Source organism: Schistocerca nitens, chromosome 4 (genome assembly GCF_023898315.1).
Source record: "Schistocerca nitens isolate TAMUIC-IGC-003100 chromosome 4, iqSchNite1.1, whole genome shotgun sequence".
Lineage (NCBI taxonomy): Eukaryota > Metazoa > Arthropoda > Insecta > Orthoptera > Acrididae > Schistocerca > Schistocerca nitens.
The window spans coordinates 643,841,055-643,857,523 of NC_064617.1; positions in this window are offsets into that span (position 1 = coordinate 643,841,055).

The window sequence follows — 16,469 nt, forward strand, 5'->3', positions numbered from 1 at the left end:
AAAACTTTGAGGTTCGCCGATGACATTGTAATTCTGTCAGAGACAGCAAAGGACTTGGAAGAGCAGTTGAATGGAATGGATAGTGTCTTGAAAGCAGGGTATAAGATGATCATCAACAAAAGCAAAACGAGGATAATGGAATGTAGTCGAATTGAGTCGGGTGATGCTGAGGGAATTAGATTAGGAAATGGGACATTTAAAGTAGTGAACGAGTTTTGCTATTTGGGGAGCAAAATAACTGATGATGGTCGAAGTAGAGAGGATATAAAATGTAGACTGGCAATGTCAAGGAAAGCGTTTCTGAAGAAGGGAAATTTGTTAGCATCGAGTATTGATTTAAGTGTCAGGATGTCGTTTCTGACAGTATTTGTATCGAGTGTAGCCATGTATGGAAGTGAAACATGGACGATAAATAGTTTAGACAAGAAGAGAATAGAAGCTTTTGTAATGTGGTGCTACAGAAGAATGCTGAAGAATATATGGGTAGATCACATAAGTAATGAGGAGGTATTGAATAGAATTGGGGAGAAGAGGAGTTTGTGGCACAACTTGACTAGAAGAAGGGATCGGTTGGTAGGAAATATTCTGAGGCATCAAGGGATCACCAATTTACTACTGGAGGGCAACATGGAAGGTAAAAATCGTAGAGGGAGACCAAGAGATATATACACTAAGCAGGATAGAGTAGCATGGAGAGCTGCATGGAGAGCTGCATCAAACCAGTCTCAGGACTGAAGACCACAACTACAACAACAACATCATTACTAAAGAACTACTAAAGTATTTTTCAAGCTACGTCTATGAACATCGATATTTGACTTCTCGGTTACAAATAAAAAATACGTATTTCAGTGTTTTTGGAAACTGAACCTTTAAGGGGGTGAGATAGGGTATGAGATCTTTTATGAAACTATTTTATTATGAAGGCATTTTTAATGCTAAAGCCACGAAAATTTAAATTTGGCCTCTCAGTTAGAAATAAAAATCGTGTTTCACTGCTCTTAGACATTCAACCCCAATGGGACTGAAACGGGGGATGAAAGTTCTTATGGAAATGTTTCACTGTTCAAGCATTTTTGAAGGTAAATCTATCAAACTTTTTATTTGGCTTTTCTGTTAGAAATAAAACATACGCATTTGACTATTTTTGGAAATTCAACTCTTAAGGGGGTGAAGCGTTTTATGAAAATATGTCATTGCGAAAACATTTTTAAAGCTATATCTTTGAAAACTGGTGTTCGGCATCTCGGTTAAAGATGAAAAATACGTGTTTCACTGTTTTTGGAAACCTATTTCACCTCTAAGGGGGTGAAATAGAGTCAGACTGATTGACTGACTTATCATCGCCCAGCGCAAACTGCTAAGCATGTTAACTTGAAATTTGTAGAAGGTGTGGATCTTACACTGCAGGCACCGTTTAAGAAGGGACTGTCCGAAATTCCATTTCTAAGGGGGTGAAACAGAAGATGAAAGGCTTTTTGAATGTATGTTGCTATTAAGGAAATTCTGAAGTTAGAACTGCGAAAACTGGTATTTGGTTTCTCAATCAGAAAATAAGAAATAAATGCTTCAGAATTTTTAGGAATTCAATCACTAAGGGGGTAAAAAGTGGCTGAAAGTTTTTATGGAAATAAATAATTACTAAAAACTACTAGAGTTCTATCTATGACAATTGGTATTAGATTTCTCGGTTAGAAATAAAAAAAAACGTGTTTCTGTTCTTCTGGAAATTCAACCCCTAAGGGAGAGCAATAGGGATGAAAACTCATAAGAAAATATTTCGTTACATTAAAAAATTTGAAAGGCAAACTTATGGAAATTGGTATTTCACTTCCCGGTTAGATATAAAGAAATATTTGTTAGGGGATGAAAGTTGCTATGGAAATGTCTCCACAAGAACGCAAAAGGCATGATTATCAAAAACTTTAGACTCCAGCTACCAGAATCGCTTTTTGGTCAGAAGTACATTCGGGAAAGACCATGCTTACATGGCCTCAATTAGTGTGAAAAGCTTAGAAGATGTTGCAGTTTGTGAACAGTATAAAATTCGATTAAATAAAAGCTAAATACATATGTTTTTGGATGGGTCCGCCTTTAGCAAAAAAATGTTCAAATGTGCGTGAAATCTTATGGGACTTAACTGCTAAGGTCATCAGTCCCTAAGCTTACACACTACTTAACCTAAATTATCCTAATGTCAAACACACACACCCATGCCCGAGGGAGGATTCGAACCTCCGTCGGGACCAGCCTCACAGTCCGTGACTGCAGCACCTGAGACCGTTCGGCTAATCCCGCGCGACCCGCCTTTAACAAAACACGGTTTTGTTTTTTATCCCAAACATGTTTCATTGCAGTTGCAGCAGCATCAGTGGGCTTTTATTTTATGGCTGTTAAATTTAAAAGAATGTTCTTTACTGTTTGTACATATGTAAATACTACTTTTTAAATCGTAATTACATTTCTTTTCAAGAACACCTAAAATTACGTATTCATACCTGTGCGACGCTTGGTTGCGGATATTAGCACAGTCGTTGCATTGGCACTCCGTGAAATGTGTCGGCAGGGTATGATGATTTGTTACTCATAGTACTCTTCCCACCATTAGGTGGTTTGGTGCTGTGGTTCGAGTCGTGTTGTAGGTTACGTTAGTTCTCGTCGTGTTTGTGTACCTTGTACAATAATGCCAACTCCGGGTACGCGGATTCAATTATGCGTTTCCAGTTATTGCACTGTTTGTATGCACAAATGGTGTAGTACATTTACATATTCTCTCTTCCACCTCTTGTTAGCGATGGAGCCTACGATTCGACAAGTAAAATGGTGGATATGATAGTCTACCAGGATTTAGCAAATTTACGTAGTCCGGTAGACCGTGCCCGCGCAGAGTGCCCTTTAATAAGCTGTTCGGTAGACTTTTCCAGCTTCTAAGGGACACAGGTACCCCTCAAAGTCGGCACGCCTGGCGTGGAGGAGCTTGTGCTACGTCCGTTGAAAGAAACCTTGTGACCAGTGTGTGACGATTAGCAGCAGCAGCAGCAGAAGGCGTGTCTCACCCTCTTATCTGGCGGGTGCTTCATGAACAACTACTGCACCCATAACATCTAGAGCGGGTTCAGGCCTTAAAAAAGGGGGATGGCAGACGGCAGTTCTGTCAATGGCTGTTGGAGAAGTGATCTGTAGATCAGCTATTCACATCCAAGATTTTATTTACCTATGGGCCAGGGTTCACAAGAGATGATGTTGTGAATTTCCACAACCAGAATGTATGGGCAGATGTAAATCTCCAAGCAATTCAGGAAAGAGGGCATCAACGCCGATTCTCAGTCAACATATGTGCAGCCGTACTTGGCGATAGATTAATAGGGACATACATGTTACCACAAAAGTTAAGTTGGGGCGCATTATTTAGACTTTCTCGTTAATGTATTGCCTGTCTTGGTGGAGGCTGTGGTATTGCAGCAACGAATACAAATGTGGTACATGCATGATGGTGCACCAGCACACTTTCGTCACGACGTGCGCGAGCATCTGATGCAGACATTTCAGGACCGCTGGATTGATCTGGGGGGTGACGGGGGGGGGGGGGGGGGGCGGAGGGCGGAGGGCGGAGGAGACGGAGACATCTTGGCCTGCTCGCTACCCAGACCTCAATCCCCTAGACTTGTGATTATGGGGAAACGTGAAATAATTGGTCACTCTTTACGCCGGAGGGCAGATGGGCGCATTGTCATGAATGGGTGCCTTGTTGAACACCTCTTGTGAACTCGTGTTTGTCGCAGAAAGTATGCATTTTCAGACCTATGCTTATTGGACTTATTTTTATTGTTTCGATGAGTACTACCACCTCTTAAAGTATTCGACACTTGTTTTTGAACACCGTGAACGTGCAGATAGCTCTTCTGTCTACTGGTGTTTCGTACACCAAACGATTCACATCGTCCCACACCTCCCAATCTAGCAACTGGAGAAAAATTTGTTTAAATGTTCTCTGACACCAACGGCGAAGTGTGGTGGACCCATAAACGTTGCGTGACTGCTAGTGGGATAGTCTAGCTGATATTCTTCAACATTTTCAACTTCAAGTAGTGAGACATAGTAATTTCATCCACCGAGAGTGTTAGGCAGACAATTCAATCAGATGGTCGTGAACTATATCAGCCCACGTATTCAGAGTAAAGCTCTGTCGATAGTGGAACATACGAGTTATCTTAGGATTTCAGACTTCCAGACATGGCTGTTGTGGCTGCTAAATATTCCTTCTCCCGCCCAGGCAGCATCATCATTAAACAAGACACACCTTCGAAAGTCAGGGATGCTTGGTGTGGACATCATTGGCAGAATTCCACGCACTGCGGAAAGTTATCAGCTGTACGACTTCCGATACTCGAATGGACGCGTGCCCGTCTACATAATTATTCTGCAGTTCTTCATCGAACCACCTTCAAGCTACTTTTCTACCATTCCGCCCACGAACACGGCGCGGAAAAACGAACACATATATCTTTCCGCGCGAGCTCTGATTTATCTTATTTTATTTTGATAATCATTTCCCCTCCCCTACCCCCACGTAGGTGGGCGCCAACAAAATATTTTTACATTTGGAGGAAAAAGTTTGTTTAGGACGTTCCACGCGTTGACACTGCAGGTATTTAGTCCGTTGACTGTGGATGATATATCGTTGCTGGGATGGTCCTCAACACAGTTTTCTCAAGCCGAAGAGTTCGGACACTTAGAGGCATACCAGTTTCCCGCTGGTCTGCGCTAATGGATCCTCTTAGGCGAAGACTACAATCAGTTCATAAATGCGCAGTATTTGATCACCTCCTACGCTGATATCGTTCAGCGTACGGGCTCCTTGGTGCTCGACTTGTTTCATCATGCCTTCTCATAAATGAGATTCACGTCAGCTTACTCAGAGTATAATCAGCTTTCAAAGCTATGTCAACATCAGTGGAAATTTTAATGTAAACGCAACATAACACAAACAGTAATAATGTATCTATCTATGAACAAGGGCACTGCTAGCACCAATTAACTTAAATGTAAACCTAACAGAACATCTATACTAATAACAAATCTGTAAAACCGCCGTGTCTATCCGTTTGCCTGTTTGAACATACTTCTCCAAAATTGCTTAACGAATTTTTCACGCGTTTTTCACATGTAACTTGAGCATAGCTTGGGTCACCATACAGGCTTTATTTCATAAAAATTGGAACTCGGAAGAAAAGGAAATCGTAACTGAAAGTTTTATCCTTACTACTATGACAAATGCGAAAGTAAGTCCATCTGTTACTTTTTCACGACTACCCTGTTGAACCGATTTCAGTTCAATTTGGCATGGAGATAGCTTGAACCCTGAGGAAGAACGTGTTACTTTAGAAAGTATGTGGTAAGATACGTCGTGATTTGAAGAATATTACACGAATTATAGGAAAAAGCTATTTACTCTGCGACTTTTGATCTTTTTAATATTTGTGGAAATGCACTTATTGGTTGATATGCTCTATGTGCACAATTCAAAGTGATGAAAGCGATGCCTATACAATCTCCAGTATGTTTATTCCATACACTATCTGCTGCAATAGCACCGATGCACAGATGCGCTGCTGCTGCCATTCCCCTCTGTACGCACTGCTCGGCTCGGTGCTACGCATGCAGTCACAACGCGTGTTGTGATAACTTGGGAGGGGGTAGCGCCGGGTGAACATCTCGAGCTGTGGTGTTACAGGCAGACACGTGAGGGCAGCTGATGATATTGCATGTTCTGTACCTTACGTATTCACCATAACAAAACTACTGACGGCTGGTAAACAATAATAATGTAACTGTTCAATCAGGGACGTGGAGACTGCTAGCATCAATGAAAACGTTCCCTCTGTAGCAGTAAGAAGTAACTGAGTTGCAAATCCGATTCCAATTAGTCGACATTCTGATTACGAAACAGGAAAACTTTAGCTAAAGGGAACTCTTCAAGGACTCATAGCGCGGAAATGATGAATTTGTGACATTTGTGTCAATAACAAAAGTATTTATTTTTATCTTCTCTAATAACTGTACAATTTTTTGCACATAGGTTTTTATTTATTTATTTTTACTCTCTGTATGTTCTTGTATTTAGAACATTCACTCTAACGAAAAATCATTCTATCTTTTGTTGTCTACATGTTGTAATCTTCCTTATGCCTTAGGACAACTTTATTTCCTATTCGCTTGTTTCATTATTTCGTCAAAGACTGACACAGATATGTTTTAATCATGCTCCATCATCTGTTTTGGAGCTCAAAAGGCTTTTCACGCGCTTGCATACTGAGGCCTTGTATTGCATTCGGGAGGAGGAAACTTAGAATTCCCCTCTCTCCACCGAAGTTTAGCTTTGATCTAATTTCCTAGATAGGTTGAGATGCATTTGCTTCTCTGGAAAGATCCAGTCATTGTTCAGTCATAGCGTGTTGTCTGTCTGAAAAACCAGTCACTGTCCAGTCACAGCATGTTCTATGTCTAAAATTATCTCGGTATCTATAGATCGTTTAATCCCAGTCTTTTATCCTATCCTGTGCGGCTGATCCCGGCGGAGGTTCGAGTCCTCTCTCGGACATGAGTGTGTGTGTTTGTCCTTAGGATAATTTAGGTTAAGTAGCGTGTAAGCTTAGGGACTGATGACCTTAGCAGTTAAGTCCCGTAAGATTTCACCCACACATTTTTATCCTATCCCTCTTTCTTTTACTTCTTATATTGCTTCTTCTCAAATGTTATTATTTAGTAACATCTATTCTTTTTACTACTACTCATCAATTTTGTCTTTGATTTAGCTATACGAGTGAAACCGTTTTCTTTTCGCTGTGCCCTGTAGCCTTAACGTAATGGAAAACATCTTGTAACGCGCCATAAAATGCTTTTAAAATACACTCCTGGAAATTGAAATAAGAACACCGTGAATTCATTGTCCCAGGAAGGGGAAACTTTATTGACACATTCCTGGGGTCAGATACATCACATGATCACACTGACAGAACCACAGGCACATAGACACAGGCAACAGAGCATGCACAATGTCGGCACTAGTACAGTGTATATCCACCTTTCGCAGCAATGCAGGCTGCTATTCTCCCATGGAGACGATCGTAGAGATGCTGGATGTAGTCCTGTGGAACGGCTTGCCATGCCATTTCCACCTGGCGCCTCAGTTGGACCAGCGTTCGTGCTGGACGTGCAGACCGCGTGAGACGACGCTTCATCCAGTCCCAAACATGCTCAATGGGGGACAGATCCGGAGATCTTGCTGGCCGGGGTAGTTGACTTACACCTTCTAGAGCACGTTGGGTGGCACGGGATGCATGCGGACGTGCATTGTCCTGTTGGAACAGCAAGTTCCCTTGCCGGTCTAGGAATGGTAGAACGATGGGTTCGATGACGGTTTGGATGTACCGTGCACTATTCAGTGTCCCCTCGACGATCACCAGTGGTGTACGGCCAGTGTAGGAGATCGCTCCCCACACCATGATGCCGGGTGTTGGCCCTGTGTGCCTCGGTCGTATGCAGTCCTGATTGTGGCGCTCACCTGCACGGCGCCAAACACGCATACGACCATCATTGGCACAAAGGCAGAAGCGACTCTCATCGCTGAAGACGACACGTCTCCATTCGTCCCTCCATTCACGCCTGTCGCGACACCACTGGAGGCGGGCTGCACGATGTTGGGGCGTGAGCGGAAGACGGCCTAACGGTGTGCGGGACCGTAGCCCAGCTTCATGGAGACGGTTGCGAATGGTCCTCGCCGATACCCCAGGAGCAACAGTGTCCCTAATTTGCTGGGAAGTGGCGGTGCGGTCCCCTACGGCACTGCGTAGGATCCTACGGTCTTGGCGTGCATCCGTGCGTCGCTGCGGTCCGGTCCCAGGTCGACGGGCACGTGCACCTTCCACCGACCACTGGCGACAACATCGATGTACTGTGGAGACCTCACGCCCCACGTGTTGAGCAATTCGGCGGTACGTCCACCCGGCCTCCCGCATGCCCACTATACGCCCTCGCTCAAAGTCCGTCAACTGCACATACGGTTCACGTCCACGCTGTCGCGGCATGCTACCAGTGTTAAAGACTGCGATGGAGCTCCGTATGCCACGGCAAACTGGCTGACACTGACGGCGGCGGTGCACAAATGCTGCGCAGCTAGCGCCATTCGACGGCCAACACCGCGGTTCCTGGTGTGTCCGCTGTGCCGTGCGTGTGATCATTGCTTGTACAGCCCTCTCGCAGTGTCCGGAACAAGTATGGTGGGTCTGACACACCGGTGTCAATGTGTTCTTTTTTCCATTTCCAGGAGTGTATATTTATTTATTATGTGACCGGTCTCACTCTGAAATCATCATCTAGCACACAATGTTTCCGACAGCACAAGTATGTTGAACTGGTAGAACAGTGAAGTCATTGATGTCATACAACTTCAAGACTGTGCCACGTCGTTACGTCATTGTTGTACCAGACCAGTGAAGTCATTGATGTCATACAACTTCAAGAATGTGGCACGTCATTACGTCATTGTTGTACCAATGTGAATCTATGTTGTCAGAGGTAATCTGTGTCAGACGATGATCTCGGATTGACACCTGTCACAAAACGAAGAAGTCGTTTTTCACGCGCAGTTTTCTATAGCTTGGAAGGATAACGTTTCTCTTCATTTGTTCATTAATAACGTAAGGACTCTCTCGTTGCCATATTACATATCTATACGATACAGTTACTGTTACACTAATAGGAGATATTTGCTGATGTGATTGTTGTAGGTTACATATGCAAAAACATCAATGATGATCAAAATCAATTGCAAAATGATTTAGACAAGATATCTGAATGTTGCGAAAAGTGGCAATTGACTCTAAATAATGAAAAGTGTGAAGTCGTCCGCGTGAGTAATTCAAAGAAATCCGCTAAATTGCTGTTAAGCTATAAATCACACCAATCTAAGGTCTGTAAATTCGACTAAATACTTAGGGATTACAATTACGAACAACTTAAATTGGAACGATCTCGTAGATAGTTACGTGTGGAAATCAAACCATAGACTCCAATTTATTGGCAGAACACTTAAAAAATGCAGCAGGTCTACTAAAGGGACTATTTTCACCACGCTTGTCCGCTCTCTTCTAAATACTACTGATCAGTTTGGGGTCCACATCAGATAGGATTGACGAAGGACATCGAACATGTTCAAATCAGGGCAGCGCGTTTTGTACTATCTCGAATTAGGAGAGACAGTGCCACGGATATGATACGTGAATTGGGGTGGCAATCATTGAAACAAAGGCGTTTTTCAATCCCTCCTCTGACTGCGAAATTATTCTGTTGACGCCCGCCTACATACGGAGAAATGATCATTGTTATAAAATAAGAGAAATCAAGAGATTTCACAGAAAGATCCACGTGCTTGTTCTTGCCGACCCCCGTTTGAGAGTGGAAACGTAGAGAACTAATTTGAAGATGGTTCGATGGACCCTCTGCAAGACACTCAATTATGAATTGCAATTATCATGTAGATGTATGTCTCATGATGGCTATAGAGGATCTGCAATGCTCATAAAGTTAAGTTAAAAGAAAGATTCGTGTGGCGTTGGTAGCTGCGAGACTCCAAAGGTTAGGTTCGGCCACCTAATCAGAAAGTTTTTCTCTCCTTCGCACACAGTGGCCTTTCGTTTGTGATGTGTAAGAGTTTGTATAATGACAAACTGCCTATTGGCTTCTGTCTCGGGTTCTTCGGCCGACGTTCATCTAATGATTTTTCTGACGAAGAACCCGAGACAGAAGCCAATAGGCAGTTTGTCAACAAGTGGCCACGAAAGCCTTAACAAGTTTGTATAATGTTTATCTGTCGCGTGCATGTCATTGTAATGTAACGGGTGATCAAAAAGTCAGTATAAATTTGAAAACTGAATAAATCACGGAATAATAAAGATTGAGAGGTACAAATTGATACACATGCTTGGTATGACATGGGGTTTTAGTATAACCAAAAAAATACAAAAGTACAAAAAAATGTCCGACAGATGGCGCTTCATCTGATCAGAATAGCAATAGTTAGCATAACAAAGCAAGACAAAGCAAAGATGATGTTCTTTACAGGAAATACTCAATATGTCCACCATCATTCCTCAACAATAGCTGTAGTCGAGGAATAATGTTGTGAACAGTACTGTAAAGCATGTCCGGAGTTATGGTGAGGCATTGGCGTCGGATGTTGTCTTTCAGCATCCCTAGAGATGTCGGTCGATCACGATACACTTGCGACTTCAGGTAACCCCAAAGCCAATAATCGCACGGACTGAGGTCTGGGGACCTGGGAGGCCAAGCATGACGAAAGTGGCGGCTGAGCACACGATCATCACTAAAGGACGCGCGCAAGAGATCTGTCGAACATTTTGTGAACTTCGTTTTTTTTTTGTTCTAATAAAACCTCATGTCATTCCAAGCATGTATGTCAATTTTTACCTCTCTATCTACATTATTCGGTGGTTTATTAAGTTTTCAAATTTATACTGACTTTTTGATCACCCGGTATGTGTGTACAGTGTGTTCCCATGTTTGTGTGGTATGACTATTCAAGTGAGAGAGTGAAACCCTGTAGGGAAACTAAATCTACGCATCTCGAAAAGCACCGAGACCGCCAAGCTTAATGTCCCCCATCTGACTGAATAGTTAAAATCAATAGTATCCGTTACCCACCCTGCGGAGAAGTTTGTAAATGACCCGAAGTCTGACAATGACGAGCTTTACGGTATCATCTATTCTACCACTGCCGCCCTAACACTGAAGGAATTTGTTCCACTAGCAGGATTCGATCCGCTACATCTGAATCGAGCGCCACCGCACAGGCATGCGTTAGCGACCTCGGCGTGTTTATAAAGTTAAATGTCGTACGAGTATTGCTGCGTTGAAGTACTCTGTTAATTTGTTCTGGGCGTAAACTTGGTTCGTTAACGATAGCTCCGCTAATGATATTACGTCAGATTTGATAGGGTGTCCTACCTAGCCTTGATCCGGAAGGATCACGTCATCGGTGGCCTTAGCATTGGTATCAGTTTCGCTTTCAGAGTAGCCCAACACAGATTTAATTTGCATGTCGGCGTGGGTGCGTGGGAAGGAGCCGGCGTGTGTTTGCGGAGAGGTGGCTGCACTGCGGGCCGCGCCTTTTTACGGGCGCCACGTGTGCAGACGCGCCAGCCAAGGGCAAACCTCGTCGGCCCGGGCCAGCCTTGACCCAGCGCCGGGCCTGACCTAGGCTCACAGGCGCACCAGCAGCACCACGTGGCCCCCTCTGGCCGCGCTGCCGCGCCGTCCCCACTCCACAACGGGGCGTAGTCTGAGTCCTGCCCAAAGGCAGGTCGAACCCTGTCTCGTGGTGGAATGGCTCACCTTATACAGTGTGAACATAAATTCTGCAGATACGAATTCCTAACTGGAAGTGGAGGAAAAAGGTCCTATGGACCTATGTCCAGATATTCATCGTTGTTGCCACCGTAGATGGCGCCGACGAATGACAGCTCTCTTGGTCACGTGCTGTGTGTTCCTTGAGTGTTTGCACAGTGTGTGATTGACGTAGCGTACTGTCAGCAGCAGAATCGTCCTATCGGGAAGAAGCCGAAGTGGTATTTGTGTACGGCCAAGCAGGTGGAAGGGTCGAGAGGCAGCACCGCTATACCCTCACAGACACCAACCACATCACACCACATTTCAAACCATTTTTGGGCGTTTGTGTGATTATGCATCCTTTCAGACATACGAACGTGCAGGGAGGCGGCTGACTATCGGTACAGCAGATTTGGAGGACCAAGTTCTACTAGATATTGAGGCGAACCTTAATACAAGCTCCAGGCAAGTGGCCCGTCAACATGGGGTAAGCCAAGGTATGATTATGACAATGCATCCCATGAAGACCACCTTGAACATCTGTTGTGACGAGGATGCGATGCAGCCCTGTACTGTATTCCGGGACGATCTGTTGTCATTGCATGCACACCGTCCATTTCTGGTCACATGTTCATAGGACCATTTTTCATCCATTTCCAAACAGCAATCCGTCCCTGCAGTTTGTCAGCTTTATTAATGTTCAGCCATATATGAGATTGGTAAACAAATTCGTAGCGTTTTCGTTTTGCATGTTGTTATGGTTTCATTTATCGATTATCATTTTTCATTTGTAGTTCAATGTTGCTGTTTGAGTTTACATATTGCCATTTTGCCATTTGGAGGTAGTGAGTGGAGCTGTGGACACTACAAAGTGGGGTGCCACCAGGAGAAAACGGAACATTTCCGGCATATTCTCCTGTTTTAGTTCACTAGTCTGGTGACAACAGCAGAAGCAGCTAGAAGCATTTGCACCACGTGTGGAGATAATGCCACTGGACAGAGCACCGCAAGAAAATACTTTTCTCGCTTTAAGGAGGGCGGTTTTGAAATTAATGGCTCTCCACTTTCAGCAAGACCTTCGGGGTTTGATGAACATCGTTTAAACGCATTAATCCTCGGTTATCCACCTCAGGTACTCGAGAACGGGTAAATGTGATGAACTGTGATCATTCCACCATCGTGCGACATTTGCATGAAATGGGAGAGGTTCCAAAACTGGGTGTACGTGTACCGCTTGTTCTAAGCCAAAATCACACAAATCAGCGGGGGGCCATATGTGCATCTTTGTTCCTCGTCATCAGTTGGGTCGTGAACAACACCAGCTATTCCTATTCTTTAGTGTTGCTGGTGACGAGAAATGGTGTATTCATGCTAACATAATTAAAAGGAAGGAATGGCTGAGCCCAAACAAAGCAGCAACTCCCTGTACAAATATCCGCGCGTCCTCAAAAGATAATGTTACGCATCTGGTGGAACAGCAACGGTGTGGTGTACTACGAATTGTTTCCACGAGGTGAACCATCACTGTTGATATCTGCTGACAACACCTGAGACGTCCTTCAGACGCAGTCCAAGAACAACGACCGGGAAGACTGCGTGAAGTGATGCTACTCCACGATAAGGCCCACCTGCATTCTGCTCAAATGGTTCAAATGGCTCTGAGCACTATGGGACTTAACATCTGTGGTCATGAGTCCCCTAGAACTTAGAGCTACTTAAACCTAACTAACCTAAGGACTTCACAGACATCCATGCCCGAGGCAGGATTCGAACCTGCGACTGTAGCGGTCACGCGGTTCCAGACTGAAGCGCCTAGAACCGCACGGCCACACCGGCCGGCCCGCATTCTGCTACACTGACAAAAAACACTATACAGGAGTTGGATTGGGAAGTCATTCCGCACCCACCTTATTCACCTGATCTTGCGCCCTCTGATTTTCAGCTTTTTCACTCTCTATCGAACAACCTTCAAGGAATTTCCTTTCCGGTGAAAATACGCTCCGAACATGGTTCGACGAGTTCTTCGCTTAAAAAACCACGTGATTTCTACAGCCGTGGAATTGAAAAGTTACGCCAGCGTTGGAAGACTGTTGTAAAAAGTGAAAGGGCGTTTATTATTAGTGACTAAAATCTCTGTTATCTGTGTCTGTTGTGTTCATTAAACTTATGGAAAAACGCTACGAACTTATGAACTAATCCAATACTGTATACTGCCGATGTCACGTTTTGCGCAATAAAATTATTATTAGCTCTATCATTACTAAGGAGAGTATGAGTACCCTATCCCGCTAATGACAAATTAGCTAATTTCATGAACCATTTCCTCAAGAACTATTTAATGCAACTTGATAAAACTTTTGCAGGGTATTTATACATGCTTCACGTACTTACTCTTCTAATTTGGTATGTTCTGGGAGTTAAAACAGTTCTGAGGTAGTTTTAATAAAAAAATTTCTTACATTTTTGTACATTTTACTGGAAGTCTACAAGCAATCTCTACCATTCTAGAGGTATAGTTATTATAAATTAACTGTATAAAATCGTAAGTCTGTCCTATATACTTCCGAGAAAACTGGTCATTGGTCTGAGAAAGTCTTTTTCTTTCAAAAATTGTAATTGAAAATTAAATTAAAACTCACATTTTAGCACAAACAACACCAGAAACGTGGCAGACTGTAGTCTTCAGCATCTTGGTTATTGTCCAAATAAATGCATTCTCTGAAACGTTCCCCCTCGTACGGTCTGGTGAAGTCCTGTCGTGGCTGCAGCCAGAGTCCACGAGCTGGGAGCGAAGTATTGTCCCTTAGACTTCCTCCCAGACGTCTGTTGGCGGGTCTGGGCAATTCCTAGGCCCTACTAAACCTGCGCTATAAAGCCAAGTAAGGATCAAACCACCCTCGCTTAGCCCCGCGAGACATGCTTAACACATTAACTGTCACTGTACCGCTACTCCATACCATGCACCAGTTTTACTACTCTCAAAATGCTTCCAAGTCCAACAACAAACACTGCAATCAGTCTCTGCACCGTCACCTACCGGTTTCTACCACCTCCTCTGTAAACAGATCACAGATTAAAGTCAAAGAAGGTAATCGCAAACGCGTACACAAGAATTCAAAAATGGCTCTGAGCACTATGGGACTTAACATCATTGGTCATCAGTCCCCTAGAACTTAGAACTACTTAAACCTAACTAACCTAAGGACATCACACAACACCCAGTCATCACGAGGCAGAGAAAATCCCTGACCCCGCCGGGAATCGAACCCGGGAACCCGGGCGCGGGAAGCGAAAACGCTACCGCACGACAACAAGCTGCGGACACACAAGAATTCCACACTTTAGATTTCTACTGAAGCAAAATACAGTTTAGTCCCTTCTATTATCCCTAGGCGTCCTCTCTGTCCATCAGACAACGTCTCCAGCTAGCCCGTTGCTCCACGCTCTGTTGGGACGCCTCTTAGTTAACAGCCTGTGTACACTTGCTAACATCAAACCCCCACCTCGAAAGCCAGCAATTGATTTACCCGCGCACGCGGGTAAGGAATGCACTTCCGGACACTTCTGAACTTTCGACATCTAGAGAAACAATCTTACTGCTCCCTGACAGCGAACTTCCAAGATACGCTTTCACACTACCTCCATCCCAGAGGACTTAACTCGCCGTCTGCATCCTACCACTTCCGCCTACAGATTCCTCGAATTCGTGAGCTGACCACAGCTCCACGACATTGTTTTCGCATGCTGATATTTCGGCCAGTCAGCCTCCAGAGCAAAAACGTGATCGTAAGGGCTGGCCATTTCCTGCTAACGCTCACTCGTAAAGTGCTGCGGCGTGCCGACACTTCCAGAAATTTGTTCCCAAAGTGTACCAGGAAATATCAGTCATTATGTTGGAAACACCCCCGCCTTGGTAGATGACCCATTCGGGCCAGCCCGGCAACCGTTAGCCGGATGAAGAGAAGCCTGCCGTGTATCCCCAGACTGGAGAATAGACACAGCCCCACGGACACTGGCAAACTGGCACTGTCTCTCACAATAGCGACCAGCGCTCGTCGACCGCCACGACCCGGAAATGATCCGTTACACCCTTCTCTTCGAAGATGTTGCGTCCTTGGACATTTTTCGACTTGTAGCTCAGCCTTGGCGACTCGCTCCTTGTCCAATACCAGTCTTTACTTTCACGTCCTCCAAGACTTTCAGGCTATCAGTATTGCCATCATTAAATGTAATGACAGCATCATACACACGGAGCTTCAGTGTATGCTACCCCAATAATACATTTTAGCTACCCTTGTCCACACTACATTATTGAACGATTTATTCACATGTTATGCTTTGCTTGTCAGATACTTCTTCAGTACATATGGACTGCCAGATTTCTCTGTTGTCCTTATATCTAACTTAACAGCCTGAGACACAAAGTTCTCGTAGGTGAAACTGATTTAAAATTCCAGGAGATTCAGCAGTTGTATATCTGCACCACTCGCCTGAACGAAGGCTGTGGATCGGCTCATCATCTGTTGATATTTATGGAAATAGGTTCCCCGCACAGCCATTTTCATGCTATTTACTTTATTTTCGAGACTTCTTATAGCTTGATCAAAGTACTGTGATAGAATTCTGATAGTATTGTCCAGCAGACGGCTTCTAATAGTCTTGGCACCAGACAGCGGTATCTTCAACAGCTCCTGCTTCCTCCGTTATACCAAAACCATATAGCATGCTCAATGCAAACAAAGATCACAGTTGTTATGCCACTCCTTCTAACTTATGCGGCAAGGTTTCCACTAGATTTAAATCGTACCACAACCTTGTAGACGTTACACTTCTTGAGGTATTACTTTTTAAGTGACCAATGGATTTTGAAATCCTAAAAATGTACTATTCAACTTGTTAGATAAAATATTTCTCTAGTCAACCAATTTTAATATATCGTAAACCAAATTAATCAGCAAATTCCAAATAAGACATACATAAAAAAATCAAAATGAAAGTTTTTTTTAACAAAGTGGCCATTTATACTCCTCTTAATATTAATAACTAGCTCTATACTCGTGATT